At 42.1% G+C, this 18254-nt stretch overlaps 1 non-coding gene across 1 annotated transcript; it reads right to left on the bottom strand.

Moving 5' to 3' along the window:
• Positions 1–9135: 9135 nt before the first annotated feature.
• On the bottom strand, positions 9136–9242 carry LOC140833219 (small nucleolar RNA R71). The gene has a single exon (XR_012118351.1). It is a non-coding gene; the product is annotated as a small nucleolar RNA R71 (small nucleolar RNA).
• Between the last annotated feature and the right edge of the window lie 9012 nt (positions 9243–18254).

Below are 18254 nucleotides of genomic sequence, written 5' to 3'. Positions count from 1 at the left end.
GTTGACCATGGTCATGATCGGACGGACCGAAGATGGTTCGGTAGCACCGAAGAGTTCGGACGATCCGAAGTGGGTTCGGTGGATCCGATCATGAGGTGTCAAGAGTTGATCGACACGTCAGTTTGCATGCAAGTTCGGATGATCCGAAGTGTAGGTTCGGTGGATCCGATCATGAGGTGTCAAGAGCCGATGGACACGTAGGAGTTCGGACGTTCCGAAGTGTGTTCGGTGGATCCGAACATAGCCTATAAATAGTGCTCGGAATTCCTCATTTTGGATTGCAAATTCTTGAAATTGTGTCTCCTAGTTGAGAAGTTTGGAAGGTTTCTAGGGTTAGTTGTCGGTCGAGCGATAGCCAAGAGCTGCCAGGATTGGTAGCGTAGCGACGCCTGAGTTACGGGGCAATCGACATCAAAGGGCTGTCGACGGACGAAGGTAAACCCTAAACCTTTGGTAGTACTGGTTTTGCTAGTCTAGCATGGTAGTATTGTTCATTGGGTATGCTTTTGATGCGTAGGCTTGTTCTAGACCTGATTAGCGGTGTTGCGTAAGGCTAGGCTTGCTGTGATAGAGGTACGAAAGTACTATCCGAGATATCCTGGTCGAGTATACATTCTTATATGTGTTGCATGATTATGTGGTGCATTGATATATGTCATATGATGCATGCTATTATGTCACGTTTATTACTGCATGTTGCATTTCATGTTGAGCCGTATCTCCTTCGAGATAGCCTTTACTGTTGAGCTGTATCCCTTTCGAGATAAGCTATATCTTGTGGGGCCGCTCAGCCCTATCTTGTGGACGCATGGACACCGAGAGTACACAGTGGCCGACGGGTCGGGAGGGCTTCGGTGATCCGGGACATTTTAGGTCCACGTCTGTTCTTGTAGTGGATGCAGTGACCCAGAGGAGTACCGCGCGGCACTATCCACTTGGCGCCTCTAGACTGAGCATTTTGAGATCCTTTGTGACTCCTATTTCTTGACTACCCTGGTATCATATCATAGCATGTGCATTTCATATAGGTTTGTATACTCATGCTTTTGTACTGGGCGTTCTTATCGCTCACGTCCTCGGTTTTGTTTATCTTGGACACCCCATTTCCACGGGGCAGGCCTCAGGTTGGACAGCTCAGGAGGAGGAGGAGGAGGACGTTGAGTAGCTGGTTGGTTTAGTTCTTCGGTATCTTTTTGTTTCGATATGGTTGTACCGTATATTTCAGTTTAGTTGAGTTGTTCTGGATTTTCGATTGGGTTGTATAACTATCGTTTGGTGACAGTTTTCCGCTGTTATCTCTGATTATTATTAATTAAGTTAAGTGCATGCTTAGTTCTTCATTAGTAGGTGATTCTGGAACGGGTCACTACATTTATGGTATCAGAGCATGCTTACGATTTTGGGATATAGATTCTGTTTTGGGATTTTCGTTGACCATTTTACCATTTTCCCCATTCTATCTTGTAGCGATGGCTGACCACTTTGGTGATGAGAGTAGTCAGGGAAGTGTAGGTCGTTGGGGTGACCAGGACGATTTGTTAAGCGTCATAAGTTACCGTATGTTTCTCTAGACGTCATTCTTTCTGTTTCTACTCCGATGGGTCATTCGGTGTTAGCGAAGCGTCTAGTGATGGGTTGTCCATTAGATTTTGAGGGTAACGAATTGATTGCGAATCTTATGATCCTGGAGATGGAAGATTTTGATTGTATTCTAGGTATAGACCTATTGACTACCTATCGAGCTACCGTGGATTGTTACCAGAAGCTTGTTCAGTTTCGTACGACTGAGAGCTCTAGTTGGTTTTTCTATGGTGAGGGAGCGCGACCTCCGATGCCAGTGGTATCTGCTTTGAAAGCCTGTCGTGCTTTAGAGGCGGGCGGGGAAGGCTACCTCATCTATGCGATTGATTCGTCCACAGGTAGTGTTGGTATAGAGGATATTCCAGTGGTTTGTGAATTTCCTGATGTCTTCCCAGATGAGATTCCTGGTTTTCCTCCGGTTAGAGAGGTGGAATTTGGCATTGAGTTAATGCCAGGGACTGCACCGATTTCTCGTGCCCCTATCGTCTTGCTCCGTCAGAGATGAGAGAATTGAAGCAGCAATTGCAGGATCTTCTTGATAAAGGTTACATTCGCCCAAGTGTTTCACCTTGGGGAGCTCCAGTCTTGTTTGTCAAGAAAAAGGATGGGTCGATGCGATTGTGCATTGATTATCGCTAGCTGAATCGTGTGACGATTAAAAACAAGTATCCATTACCCCGTATCGATGACTTGTTTGATCAGCTTCAGGGTACCTCTGTTTACTCCAAGATTGACTTGCGATCGGGTTATCATCAGATGAGAGTCAGAGATGATGATATTTCCAAGACTGCATTTCGTACTCGATATGGGCATTACGAGTTTCTAGTTATGCCATTTGGATTGACGAATGCGCCAGCAGTGTTCATGGATCTGATGAATCGAGTCTTTCGGGATTTTCTAGATCAGTTTGTTGTGGTTTTCATCGACGATATCTTGATTTATTCTCACAGTATGGAAGAGCATATCCAGCACTTGAGGATTGTGTTGCAGATTCTTCGCGAGAAGCAATTGTATGCTAAGCTGAGTAAGTGCGAGTTCTGGATTGATCGTGTAGTATTCCTTGGTCATGTGATTTCCAAGGAAGGAATTTCTGTGGATCCCAGCAAGATCGAAGCAGTGCTGAATTGGTCACGTCCTACGACGGTGGCTGAGATCCGTAGTTTTCTAGGTCTGGCAGGGTATTATCGTCGCTTCATCATGAATTTCTCTTAGATAGCTAGACCATTGACGCAACTTACTCGGAAGGATGTTCCATTTAAGTGGTCATCTGAGTGCGAAGATAGTTTCAGAGAGCTTCGTCGACTTCTGACTTCTGCACCTGTTTTGGCGTTACCGTCAGGATCTGATGGTTTCAGTGTTTACACCGATGCCTCTTTTCAAGGCTTAGGGTGTGTGTTGACGCAGAATGGTCATGTGATCGCTTACGCTTCTAGGCAGCTGAAACCTCACGAGGAGAAGTACCCTATTCATGATCTAGAATTAGCTGCTATTGTGTTTGAGCTAAAGATCTGGCGTCATTACTTGTACGGGGTTAAGTTTGAAATTTTTACTGATCATAAGAGTCTGAAGTATCTGTTCACTCAGGCTGAGTTGAACATGAGACAACGTCGTTGGATGGATCTACTTAAAGATTATGACTGCGAGATCAAATACCATCCAGGTTCTGCGAATCTCACAGCCGATGATCTTAGTCGCAAGGTGAGAGTCTCTGCACTTCAGACCAGTGCTATGATTAGTACTATCCAGGATTGTTGTTCATTGGGATTTAATTTCAAACATCGGAAAGGTATGGAGAGCATTCGTGTTGCTACCATTTTATCTGAGCCAGCTTTGTTCGCTCGGATTCGAGATGCTCAGATGTCTGATCTCAAGACTCAGAGATTAGCTCGGTTGGCTGGTGGAGATAGTAATTTCCATTATCAGTCTAATGGTCTTCTGTGTTTGTCTAATCGGGTTGTAGTACCAGAAGATGATACTTTGAGGGAAGAGATTTTATCTCAGGCCCATCGAAGCAAGTTGAGTGTCCATCCAGGAAGCAACAAAATGTATAAAGATTTGAGGACACGATTTTGGTGGAAAGGGATGAAGCGCAGCGTTTATCAGTTTGTTTCCAAGTGTCTTGTTTGTCAGCAGGTTAAGGCAGAGCACCGTCGACCGGGAGGATTATTGTTGAACTTACCTATTCCTGAATGGAAGTGGGAGCATATCGCGATGGACTTCATTACTCACTTGCCATTGTCTTTGAGGAACAGTGATGCTATTTGGGTAGTGGTGGATCGACTCACCAAGTCTGCTCATTTTCTGCCATATAACCGTGATTTCACTTTCGATCGTATGGCTCGATTGTACATTCAAGAGATTGTACGTTTGCATGGGGTGCCAGTTAGTATTGTCAGTGACAGAGATCCTCGTTTTACCTCACGATTTTGGGGTAGTTTCCAGGCGGTATTGGGTACGTCCCTAAGTTTAAGTACAGCTTATCATCCAGAGACCGACGGTCAGACAGAGAGGACTATCCGTACACTTGAGGATATGATGCGAGCTTGTGTGATGGATTTCGGAACCGCTTGGCAGGATCATTTGCCTTTGATTGAGTTCGCATACAACAACAGCTATCATCATAGTATTGGTATGGCACCATTTGAGGCGTTGTATGGGCGACGTTGTCGTACTCCATTATTTTGGGATGAAGTTGGGGAACGACATGTTGAGGGACCGGAGTTAGTCCAGCAGGCTATTGATAAGGTTGCAGTAATCAAGAAGCGGATTAAGATCGCTCAGGATCGACAGGCTAGTTATGCGAACACCAAGCGGCGACCTCTTTATTTTCAGCCAGGTGAGAAAGTGTTTCTCCGAGTTTCGCCTTTTCGCAGGATTTTGAGATTTGGTCTCAAGGGTAAGCTATCTCCGAGATTTATTGGTCCTTTTGAGATTCTGGAATGTGTGGGAGATTTGGCTTACAGGTTAGCATTACCTCCGTATCTGTCTGGGATTCATGATGTGTTCCACATATCTTTGTTGAGATGATATGTAGCAGATGAGTCTCACATCTTGCATCCATCTGAAGTTCAACTAAATACGGATTGTCTTACGTGGAACGACCAGTGCGGATTCTCGATCGCAAAGACAAGGTATTGCGGAATAAGATCATTCCTCTTGTCTTAGTTCAGTGGCAGCGCAGAGGCACTGAAGAAGCCACTTGGGAGCTAGAGAGTCGTATGCGTTCGGAGCATCCAGAGCTCTTTTGAGTTGTACTATGGTTGTAATATGGATGTGTGTGTGTGTGTTTTCCGTTGTAATCTAAATATCAGTTGTATTCAACAACAATTGAGATGTAATAACGATGTTGTTATTTCGTTTTGTTCATCCTCTAAGCCTGATTTCGAGGACGAAATCTTTTTAAGGGGGGGAGAATGTAGTAGCCCGAATTCCAAATTGGGTAATTAACGGATTAATGGTGATTAAGAAGGTTTAATGTTGACCATGGTCATGATCGGACGGACCGAAGATGGTTCGGTAGCACCGAAGAGTTCGGACGATCCGAAGTGGGTTCGGTGGATCCGATCATGAGGTGTCAAGAGTTGATCGACACGTCAGTTTGCATGCAAGTTCGGATGATCCGAAGTGTAGGTTCGGTGGATCCGATCATGAGGTGTCAAGAGCCGATGGACACGTAGGAGTTCGGACGTTCCGAAGTGTGTTCGGTGGATCCGAACATAGCCTATAAATAGTGCTCGGAATTCCTCATTTTGGATTGCAAATTCTTGAAATTGTGTCTCCTAGTTGAGAAGTTTGGAAGGTTTCTAGGGTTAGTTGTCGGTCGAGCGATAGCCAAGAGCTGCCAGGATTGGTAGCGTAGCGACGCCTGAGTTACGGGGCAATCGACATCAAAGGGCTGTCGCCGGACGAAGGTAAACCCTAAACCGTTGGTAGTACTGGTTTTGCTAGTCTAGCATGGTAGTATTGTTCATTGGGTATGCTTTTGATGCGTAGGCTTGTTCTAGACCTGATTAGCGGTGTTGCGTAAGGCTAGGCTTGCTGTGATAGAGGTACGAAAGTACTATCCGAGATATCCTGGTCGAGTATACATTCTTATATGTGTTGCATGATTATGTGGTGCATTGATATATGTCATATGATGCATGCTATTATGTCACGTTTATTACTGCATGTTGCATTTCATGTTGAGCCGTATCTCCTTCGAGATAGCCTTTACTGTTGAGCTGTATCTCTTTCGAGATAAGCTATATCTTGTGGGGCCGCTCAGCCCTATCTTGTGGACGCATGGACACCGAGAGTACACAGTGGCCGACGGGTCGGGAGGGCTTCGGTGATCCGGGACATTTTAGGTCCACGTCTGTTCTTGTAGTGGATGCAGTGACCCAGAGGAGTACCGCGCGGCACTATCCACTTGGCGCCTCTAGACTGAGCATTTTGAGATCCTTTGTGACTCCTATTTCTTGACTACCCTGGTATCATATCATAGCATGTGCATTTCATATAGGTTTGTATACTCATGCTTTTGTACTGGGCGTTCTTATCGCTCACGTCCTCTGTTTTGTTTATCTTGGACACCCCATTTCCACGGGGCAGGCCTCAGGTTGGACAGCTCAGGAGGAGGAGGAGGAGGACGTTGAGTAGCTGGTTGGTTTAGTTCTTCGGTATCTTTTTGTTTCGATATGGTTGTACCGTATATTTCAGTTTAGTTGAGTTGTTCTGGATTTTCGATTGGGTTGTATAACTATCGTTTGGTGACAGTTTTCCGCTGTTATCTCTGATTATTATTAATTAAGTTAAGTGCATGCTTAGTTCTTCATTAGTAGGTGATTCTGGAACGGGTCACTACAGTATATCTACTAAAATTGTAAATCCGTGGTTTATACTATTTGATCCTATTGTTAATTGTTCTATCGAAATCATCAACAACATGAAATAATCAAAGGAAGTTAGCTAGACTTCGATTGAAACAAGAAAGAACAATAGCATAAACAAATCACTAATAAAAACGTCGAGAAATAATGTTAAACACCGAGTACGGGGTAGGATCCCCTCAAATCCCAACAAATCTAGAGTTTAGCTACTGAAATTCATGATAAAAACCAACAATCAATGTAAGAAATAAAATACTGAATAATGAAAATACTAAAGATGACGATGGATGACGGCCACGACGCGTGGAAATCTCGAGGTCTTCGAAATCTCTTTTTTCTAGCCTCTCCTCCAAGAAAAGTGATGAAAAATATGATATCCAATCTCAAAAGGACGGCTGATCTCGTGTATTAGGTTTAGGTGTAGGATAGAGTCCATCAAAAGTTGGAAACAAATCTTCCTGAATCTCGCTTCTCGCTAGGGCGGTATATTTTGACCGCCCTAGCGAGAGGTCCTCACATAAACTTCCTCGAGCATGTCCCTGGTTTCGCTGGGGCGGTCACTTTTGACCGCCCTAGCGAGACACTTGCGCATAAACTCCTCGGCCAGACCAAAATGCTCACTGGTGACCGCCCTAGCGAATCCTCTTCGATATTTTGACAAATTTTCTCCCACTTTTGGTTCAATTCCTACAAAATGACCACAAAATACACGAGATCAATCACATGCTAAATAATGCTAAAAAAATGCAAAATTAAACTAAAACAAACTAATATGATGCATGAATGCGACTCAAAACCAACACTAAAAACACGTAAAAACGAGTCCTATCAACCCCCTCATACTAACCTTTTGCTCGCCCTCGAGCAAAATAGGTTAAAGGACGAGATTCTAAACAAACACAACAAACACAAAATACTCAAACAAGACATAACCAACACAAGTAAATGTCAATGGAGAGTTAACAACTTTTATGCTCATGCCTCAGTGAACTTTCCCACATACAAATCATAATCAAGTCAAATCACAAACGAATACTCATTCTAATCTACACATAAATCTTGACACTAATTTGAACGTGTGTGTGTGTCATGTTGGGTCTAGTCATTCGTACTTCAAATAGATCAATCATCAAATCATGCGAGTCACTCAATTAACACTTCAATACAAGTCTCACTAGCATGCACCCCCATGTCCATTTATCACTAACCATAAATTGAATTTTATTCAATTCTTAAGTGCAGATAAGGGTGTCGAAAAGAAGGAAAATAAGCTCAAGTGGCTAAAAGTTGGGAGTACACCGATCATTTTCATTGTGCAATCGTCAAGACTTTTCGTCTGACTTTCCTCGTCTCCTTACATCTCCAACTTTTAGCCTAGGAATAGAATTTCCATTCCTTTTATTTCGGCTCCCCCTCACCTTACATCTCCCTTTTTTTTAAATGCACAATTTTCACACATGTACTCCCTAGGCTAAGAATATATAACTTTGGATTACAGCTGGTTAGGGGTATGATATTGTAATTCAGTGCATTGAAAAGGGGGTATATGTAAAGTTCAAGGCAAATCAAATGTTCTCATTCCAGGTCCCAATTAGTGACTTATTTTCACGGGTTTACATGCTAAATAAACTCATAAATGATGCCTTTCAAGTTAACCACACAAAACCTTCAAATTTCACCATTATTCCTACAAAATTCTAGTCCCCACACATATGTGCTCAAAAAGTTCAAAATTTGTACCAAAATTCATGCTTTAACAATCAAGAGTACCATTCATGAAGTGACCCAATCAATACTTTTGTATACTATCAATTCAACATCATCATTGGCTCATAAACTATGTCTTCTCACCATAAACGACACCAAACATGCAATACTATAACGGACTAAAAACAACCAACTCAAAACAAGCAATACAAACAACACCAAATAAACTCCCATAACTGAAACTTGACACCACCAAAGCTTGACACCACCAAAGTAAATATAAACTCCACCAAACAAAAGAAATGCTACGAACTTAAAACCAATTAACTAAGCAAACATGACAATCTACCCAAGTTTTTGGCGCCGTTGCCGGGGACTGTTGATTCACAATTTTTTATTTTTCATTTAAATTCTTTAGTATTACTTATTTTATTGTTATTTGATACTCTCATTGTGTTGCAGATTTTTCTTGTGGTGCATGCGAAGATCACTCGAGTTTAAGCTTGAGCCTTTTGACCCCGAGATTGAATGCACAGCTAGACGTCGACTACAGCAGCAAAGAGTGAAGGAAAGAATGGAAGACGATCAACACAGAGAGGAGCCAAGGCGTATAACGATGATGGATTATGCACAGCCGTCTCTTGATGGAGCACGTCCAAGCATCGTAAGACCAGTCATCCGAGCTAATCAGTTTGAGATCAAGCCAGGTATCATTCAGATGATTCAGAACACTATCCAATTTGGGGGAAGTGCACTTGACGACCCTAATTCTCATATAGCTGACTTTCTTGAAATTTGTGATACTTTTAAGTTTAATGGCGTGTCTGATGATGCTGTTCGTTTGCGTTTATTTCCATTTTCACTGAGAGATAAAGCTAAGTCGTGGTTAAAATGTTTGCCTGTAGGGTCTATTACTACAAGGGAGGATATGGCAAAGGCATTCCTGATCAAGTACTTTCCTCCGTCGAAGACTATGAAGCTTAGAGCCGACATTACTACTTTTGCTCAATATGAGCAAGAGTCACTTTACGAGGCATGGGAGCGCTACAAGGACTTGTTGAGGAGATGTCCACACCATGAGCTGCCTCTTGGGTTAGTTGTTCAAACTTTCTACTACGGTCTGCTTACTCCTAACCGTACTATGATAGATGTTGCTTCCTGTGGTAACTTAGTGAGAAAAACGGCTGAGGAAGGATATGAGTTATTGGAGAAGATGGCTGCTAGTAGCTATCATCCTCAGTCTGATAGGCAGAGACGAGGTGCTGGAGCTAATCAAGTTAATGATTTGTCGGCGGTTTCAGCACAGTTAGAGGCTTTGAATAGAAAGATTGATGGGATGAGCATGAGTGGATCGGCTATGCGTCTGCAAGAAATTTTCTGTGATAAGTGTGGGGGTGAGCATGACGTGCAAGATTGCCAAGATGGCAATCCATTCTATGTGCCTGAGGGAGCACCGGTAAAACAAGTGGGATTCCAGAACCGTCCTAGAAATGACCCATATTCGAACACATATAATCCGGGATGGAGGAATCACCCAAACTTTTCATGGGGAGGTCAAAACAACCAAAATCGCCAACAAAGAGGTCCACCATATGGGATGCACCAAGGATTCAAGCCAGAACCGCCTCGGGAGGAGAAGTCCAATTTAGAGCAAATGATGACTAAATTTATTTCTGCAACAGAGATGAGATTTCAGAACCAAGATGCATCCATAAAGGGGTTAGAGAATCAAATTGGACAATTGGCTAAGTTGATTGCTAATAGGGAGCAAGAAGCTTTGCCAAGCAACACGGAAACTAACCCAAGAGAACATGTGAAGGCTGTGGAATTTCGTAGTGGAAAAGCACTCGAGTCTAATGAGGAAAAGACCAAGCACGGTGAGGATGAGGTGGAAAATCGAGGAGGTAAGTCTTCTAACTCTACATCTACACCTATTGCACAGAATAAAATTTTTATCCCTCCACCTTTTCCTGCAGCAATGAAGAAAGCTAAATTAGATGCACAATTTGGTAAATTTCTTGAGATATTTAAAAAATTGCATATTAACATTCCTTTTGCTGATGCTTTATTGAATATGCCAAGTTATGCAAAATTCTTGAAAGATATCTTAGCAAATAAGCGGAAGCTAGAAGATCATACGACGGTGAATTTTACTGAAAATTGCTCCGCTTTAGTTCAAAACAAGATGCCTCCTAAGCAAAAAGATCCAGGGAGTTTCTCTATACCTTGCATTATTGGTGACATTAATTTTCATAAAGCTCTATGTGATCTTGGTGCGAGTATTAATCTGATGCCTTTTTCTGTGTTTAGGAGACTGGGATTAGGTGAACCCAAGCCAACTAGGATGTCGTTGCAGCTGGTTGACAGATCTGTCAAGTATCCACATGGGATTATCGAAGTTGTTTTGGTGAAAGTGGATAAGTTTATTTTTCCTGCAGATTTTGTGGTACTTGACATGGAGGAAGATTTAGAGATGCCTTTAATTCTAGGGAGACCGTTTCTGGCTACAAGGAAAGCACTGATTGATGTTGAAGAGGGGAAATTGAGACTGAGAGTTGGAGAAGAAGAAATTATTTTTGATGTCTTCAATACTCTCATGCACACAATGCACAATGATAGTTATTTTCGTATTGATGTCTTTGATTCTCTCGTTTATGATTTTATGCAGGATGGATTGAAAGAACCATTGGAGGCCACTCTCACTACTGAAAAGCAGGAGGACGAGCTAGACGAGGAAAAGATGGAGATGGTAGCTCACTTGAATGCCATTCCACCTTGGAGAAAGCAAGTGAGGCTTAGACTAGAGGAATTGGGAGACAGAAAAGATTTAATGCCTCAAAAGTCAAGCCTAGAGGAGCCACCTACTTTAGAGCTCAAACCACTACCTCCACATCTCAAGTACGTATATTTAGGAGAAAATAATAAATTACCTGTTATTATTTCCTCTTCTTTGACAGATGATATGGAGAGTAAGCTCTTGGGAGTCCTTAAGGAGCATAAAGGAGCATTCGCTTGGAAGGTTTCGGACATAAAAGGGATAAGTCCTTTGATCTGCATGCACAAAATTCTGATGGAAGATAAATACTCACCTCTAGCACAACCACAAAGGAGACTCAATCCAAAGATGCAAGATGTAGTAAAAGCTGAAACAATTAAACTTCTGGATGCATGTATTATCTATCCTATCTCTGATAGTGCGTGGGTAAATCCTGTACATTGTGTGCCTAAAAAGGGTGGGATTACTGTTATTACTAATGAAAAAAATGAGTTGATTCCCACTAGAACTGTTACGGGTTGGCGTGTGTGCATAGATTATAGGAAATTGAATGATGCAACCCGTAAAGATCACTTTCCCTTGCCATCTATCGATCAAATGATTGAACGATTAGCAGGTCATGAATTTTATTGCTTTTTAGATGGATATTCGGGATACAATCAAATCACAATTGCACCTGAGGACCAAGAGAAAACTACTTTCACTTGCCCTTATGGTACTTTTGCGTTTAGGCGTATGCCCTTTGGTTTATGCAATGCACCTGCAACATTTCAAAGATGCATGACCGCTATCTTTCATGACATGATTGAAAATTTCCTTGAAATTTTTATGGATGATTTCTCTATTTTTGGCTCCTCATTTAATGAATGTTTAGAGAATTTGAACTTGGTGTTAATTAGATGTGAAGAGAGCAATTTGGTGTTAAATTGGGAGAAGTGTCATTTTATGGCTCAAGAGGGGATTGTGTTAGGACACAAGGTATCAGAGAATGGAATTGAGGTCGACAAGGCCAAGGTGGAAGTAATCAAAAACCTACCACCACCTTCATCAATAAAAGGAGTTAGAAGTTTCCTAGGGCATGCTAGTTTTTATAGGCGTTTTATTAAAGATTTTTCTAAAATTGCTAAACCTTTATCCTCTTTGTTGATGAAAGATGTTGAATTTAATTTTGATTCTACTTGTCTGCATGCATTCGAGATACTCAAGGAAAGCTTGGTGACAACACCTGTTCTGACTGTCCCTGATTGGGAGTTACCGTTTGAGGTGATGTGCGATGCTAGTGATACAGCTGTTGGTGCGGTGCTAGGTCAAAGGAAGAACAAGGTATTTCATACCATCTACTATGCAAGTAAGACTTTAAATGATGCTCAATTGAATTACGCTACTACTGAAAAGGAATTACTTGCTATAGTATTTGCTTTCGACAAATTTCATTCATACCTTGTTCTGTCTAAAGTAACTGTGTATACAGATCATTCTGCCCTAAAATACTTGCTTGCTAAGAAAGATGCGAAACCTAGGTTAATTAGGTGGATTTTATTATTGCAAGAATTTGATCTCGAGATTCGAGATAAAAAGGGTGTGGAAAATGTAGTTGCTGATCATCTGTCTAGGCTTGAGCATGTTAGAATTAAGGGCAGTGACAATGATATAGATGACTGGTTTCCTGATGAACAATTGCTTGAGATGAAACATTGTCCATGGTATGCAAATTTCGCAAACTTTCTTGTCACAGGCACACCTCCACCAAACCCATCGTTTCACCAACGAAAGAAATTCTTTTCTGACGTGAAATATTATTTTTGGGAGGAACCGTTTTTGTTTAAAATTTGTGCAGATTCCATGATAAGACGGTGTGTTGCGGAGGAAGAGTTTGATCAAATTCTCAACCATTGCCATGACCGTGAGGTAGGTGGTCATTTCGAACCAATAAGGACGGCATCCAAGGTACTTGAATGTGGTTTTATTGGCCAACTCTCTTTAAAGATGCTCGTTCTTATGTGCTACATTGTGATAAATGCCAGCGGACAGGTAACATCTCTAACCGTCACGAAATGCCTTTAAATAATATCATTGAGTGTGAGGTTTTTGATGTGTGGGGGATAGAATTTATGGGACCGTTTCCTAGTTCTTTCACGAAAAAATACATCTTGGTTGCGGTGGATTATGTGTCTAAGTGGGTAGAGGCGGAAGCGTATGCCACTAATGATGCTCAAGTGGTCCTAAAATTTTTAAAGAAAAACATTTTTAACCGATTTGGAACACCACGAGCAATCATTAGTGATGGTGGCACACATTTTTGCAACAAACTATTTGAAAAACTTTTGAGCAAATATGGTGTCACACATAAGATATCTACCCCCTATCACCCCCAGACGAGTGGTCAAGTGGAAGTGTCGAACCGAGAGATAAAGCGAATTTTGGAGAAAGTGGTAGGGGTCAATAGGAAAGATTGGTCGGTGAGGTTAGACGATGCTCTGTGGGCATATAGGACTGCTTTTAAAACACCTATAGGCACTACACCATATAGGCTTTTGTTTGGTAAAGCATGTCATCTACCTGTAGAGTTAGAGCATCGGGCATATTGGGCAACAAAAGCACTAAACTTTAACTTTATTGATGCAGGTGAGCGACGTTTGCTTCAACTAGATCAGTTGGAGGAATTCCGGAATCTGGCCTATGATCTAGCACTGTCATACAAATAAAAGACAAAGAAGGCTCATGATAGGCGGATCATCGAAAGAGAATTCAAAGAAGGTGAAAACGTCATGCTCTACAACTCCCGGTTGCGACTATTTCCCGGAAAACTGAAGTCACGAAGGTCCGGTCCATTCGTGTTTTCCAAAGTATACCCATCGGGAGCGGTAGAGTTGAAAGATGGGAAGGATGGGACATTTACGGTCAATGCCTAGCGCCTTAAGCACTACATGGGTGGCACAATCGAGCCACAACTTGGAATCACCCGATTCCAAGACATGCCGAACTGAGACAGACCAACAGTCAAGCTCTCGACTATAAATTGAGAACTACTTTTCTTTCCCTTCTCTTGCATTTGATTTAATTTTTCTTTCATGTCGATTTGCTTGTTTTCTCTTGCTTTTGTTTTGTTTTAATTTTTTTTTTTGAAAAAAAAATTTATTTTGGTGTGCACAGCCGTGAAGCTTCCGCCTGGGCGGGAATTTATATCCGCCCGGGTGCAACTTTTTTTAAAAATCCATGCCGTGATGCTTCCGCCCGGGCGGGAATTTATATCCGCCCGGGCGCGCCCTTTTCAAAAAATTCGAGGAACCGGGCGCGCCCTTTTCAAAAAATTCGAGGAACATCCGCCCGGGCGCGCCCTTTTCAAAAAATTCGAGGAACATCTGCCCGGGCGGAAACTTATATCCGCCCAGGCGGATCGCGCAGATTTAAAGTCTGCTACATTTTTTCTCCTCTCCCCACTCGAAACCATCGCCCCCTTTCCGAATTTTTCGCCCCCACTCTCTCAATCTCACTCAATTTATCTCTTCTCACCAAATTTCAGGTACAATCGTGCACCCTCACCTTCACCGAGTGTCAAGACGCGATTTTTCCAGTCAAGAACTCAACTCTCCGGCGAACCCAAGCGATTTCCGGCCACCGTCACCTCTTTTCCGGCCGCCCCTTCCGGTCCCGACCGCCACCAAGTTCCGGAAAACATCCCCCTACTACGGACTACTTGCGCTCTTCTCCAATCTTCCACAATGGCACCTAAAAAGTCTAAGGTAACTCATGGTGCTTCTAGTTCTCGGTCCACTCCATCTAAGTTTGTGAATGAAAAAGCTAGGGAGAGATTTGAACATGCTAGACTTCATAGGAAACCAATCCCTGATCGTGGATTTAGCTCGTCTATTATCGATCATTTTTCGGAGTCCCAAGTAGAAAGAAGATGGTGGAATATCTTTGTTGCACAACCGAATGTAGCAGTGGTTCCGGTTGTGCGTGAATTTTATGCCAATGCTCTGGAGGGGAATGAGTATAAGGCATTTGTGAGGGGACATTTAGTCCCGTATGATTCCAAGACGATCAATGAAATGTTGGGTTTACCATCGGTGGATGATTCGGTGTTTCAGGCGTGGGTGCTTAACCCGGATTATGATTTGATCATTCGCACACTATGTTATCCGGGCACCACGTGGAAACAACCGGGGACTTATACGATCTTTCTTGAAAAATTTTTGCAAATGGAGGCGGCATTGTGGTATGCATTCTTGTCTAAGAGATTGATGCCGGTCGGTCATACGAGTGATGTGCAGCGTGAGCGGGCGGTTGTTCTGTATGCCATCTGTACTGGGATGGTGATTGATGTGGGCAGGCTCATTTTCGGACAGCTTACCATGTGTATTAATTGCAGCAATTTGGCTTTTTACTTCCCGACGATAGTGACTGAGCTGTGTGCCCGAGCGGGGGTGACATTCCCAGATGATGATGAGTGGTTACCGCTGATGAGAGCCATTGATGAGGCTCTTTATAAATCCAAGAGGGAGAAAAGACAGGTTGAGCTGCCCGAGGAGGTATTTTTCGATTATGGGAGAGCAGCTCAATCACCTCCGGCCTTAGGACATGCACCACCACCTCCGCAGCCACGCCGTCGTGCCATGCGAGATCGCGTCGACGAATTGGGCGCTTGGGCCAATTATCAGACTCAGTACCAGGCCGTTAATCAGGCTCACATTCAGAACATCGAATACTTGGTGCAGGGGATCTCAACTCATTTGGGCATCGACACTTCCGGACGGCCACCTACACCTGCATACCCGCCACCCTTCCATTTTCAGTACAATTATCCTATGCCCCCATCAGCTGAAGAGGGAGTTCCACCGCCAGAGAATGAGGAGTAGGATGATTTCTGATCAGGGGAGTTTACTGTTTCCCCTTTCTTTTTATTTTGCATATTCTGTCTTTGCATTTACATTAATGAGTTTTTATGTTTTTAGTGTTTGTTTCGTTTTGTGCAATGAGGGCATTGCACAACTCTAGTATGAGGGGGGTAGATTGTCATGTTTGCTTAGTTAATTGGTTTTAAGTTCGTAGCATTTCTTTTGTTTGGTGGAGTTTATATTACTTTGGTGGTGTCAAGCTTTGGTGGTGTCAGGTTTCAGTTATGGGAGTTTATTTGGTGTTGTTAGTATTGCTTGTTTTGAGTTGGTTGTTTTTAGTCCGTTATAGTATGGCATGTTTGGTGTCGTTTATGGTGAGAAGACATAGTTTATGAGCCAATGATGATGTTGAATTGATAGTATACAAAAGTATTGATTGGGTCACTTCATGAATGGTACTCTTGATTGTTAAAGCATGAATTTTGGTACAAAGTTTGAACTTTTTGAGCACATATGTGTGGGGACTAGAATTTTGTAGGAATAATGGTGAAATTTGAAGGTTTTGTGTGGTTAACTTGAAAAGCATCATTTATGAGTTGATTTAGCATGTAAACCTGTGAAAATAAGTCACTAATTGGGACCTGGAATGAGAACATTTGATTTGCCTTGAACTTTACATATACCCCCTTTTCAATGCACTGAATTACAATATCATACCCCTAACCAGCTGTAATCCAAAGTTATATATTCTTAGCCTAGGGAGTACATGTGTGAAAATTGTGCATTTAAAAAAAAAAACAAAAAAACCTCTCCTCCAAGAAAAGTTATTAAAAATATGATATCCAATCTCAAAAGGACGGCTGATCTCGTGTATTAGGTTTATAAGGTGTAGGATAGAGTCCATCAAAAGTTGGAAACAAATCTTCCTGAATCTCGCTTCTCGCTAGGGCGGTCAAAATGAAACAAATCTTCCTGAATCTCGCTTCTCGCTAGGGCGGTATATTTTGACCGCCCTAGCGAGAGGTCCTCGCATAAACTTCCTCGAGCATGTCCCTGGTTTCGCTGGTGACCTCCCTAGCGAGACACTTGCGCATAAACTCCTCGGCCAGACCAAAATGCTCGCTGGGGCGGTCACTTTTGACCGCCCTAGCGAATCCTCTTCGATATTTTGACAAATTTTCTCCCACTTTATGGTTCAATTCCTACAAAATAACCACAAAATACACGAGATCAATCACATGCTAAATAATGCTAAAAAAATGCAAAATTAAACTAAAACAAACTAATATGATGCATGAATGCGACTCAAAACCAACATTAAAAACACGTAAAAACGAGTCCTATCACTGATATATGAATTACAAGCAATAAAAATTAATTAGGACAAATCAATTAATCCAAGTATATTGCGAAAATGAGAAAACTTAGTCTCAGCCAGTGGTTTGGTGAAGATGTCAGCCGCTTGCTCTTCAGTTGATACGTATTCCAATCTAATGTTCTTCTTTAAAGCATGATCTCAGATGAAGTCATGTCTGACATCTATGTGCTTAGTCCTGGAGTGAAGAACTGGATTATACGTAATAGCAATTGTACTTGTGTTGTCACAGAATATTGGTGATTCTTTTGCATCAACACCATAATCTTTCAGTTGTTGCTGAATCCAGAGCAGTTGGGCACAGCAGCTTCCAGCAGCAAGATATTCTGCTTCAGTTGTGGAAGTTGCTATGGATGTTTGCTTCTTACTGAACCAAGAAATCAGTCTGTCTCCTAGAAACTGACATGATCCACTTGTACTTTTTCGATCAAGCTTGCATCCTGCATAGTCTGCATCTGAATAGCCAACTAAATTAAAAGATGAGTCTTTAGGGTACCATAATCCAACATTTTGCGTGCCTTTAAGATATTTCAAGATACGTTTGGCAGCAGAGAAATGTGATTGCTTAGGATTAGCTTGAAATCTTGCACACATACATACAGCAAACACAATATCAGGACGACTAGCAGTTAGGTACAATAATGAACCTATTAAACCTCTGTAAAGCGTCGTCTCAACTGATATTCCCCCTTGTTCAGTGTCTAATTTAGCTGATGAGCTCATAGGGGTGCTTGCAGCTGAACATGATTCCATGCCAAATTTCATCAGCAATTCCTTGGTGTATTTGGTTTGACTGATAAAAGTTCCTGAATCCAGTTGTTTCACTTGTAGACCAAGGAAGAATGTCAGTTCACCCATCATACTCATCTCGAATTTCTCCTGCATTAACTTGGAAAATTTCTCGCCTAATTTGGGGTTAGTTGACCCAAAAATAATATCATCAACATAAATTTGAACAAGTAGAATATGATCATTCTTGGAGAATTTGAACAATTTCTTATCAACTGATCCAACAGAAAAGTCATGATCAGTTAGAAATTTTGAAAGGGTTTCGTACCAAGCTCTTGGAGCTTGTTTAAGACCGTATAAAGCTTTGTTCAAATGAT

The sequence above is a fragment of the Primulina eburnea genome, chromosome 5, assembly GCF_022965805.1.
Source record: "Primulina eburnea isolate SZY01 chromosome 5, ASM2296580v1, whole genome shotgun sequence".
NCBI lineage: Eukaryota > Viridiplantae > Streptophyta > Magnoliopsida > Lamiales > Gesneriaceae > Primulina > Primulina eburnea.
Note: the sequence above shows the minus strand (reverse complement) of the source record. Positions and strands in the feature narration are given on the sequence as shown.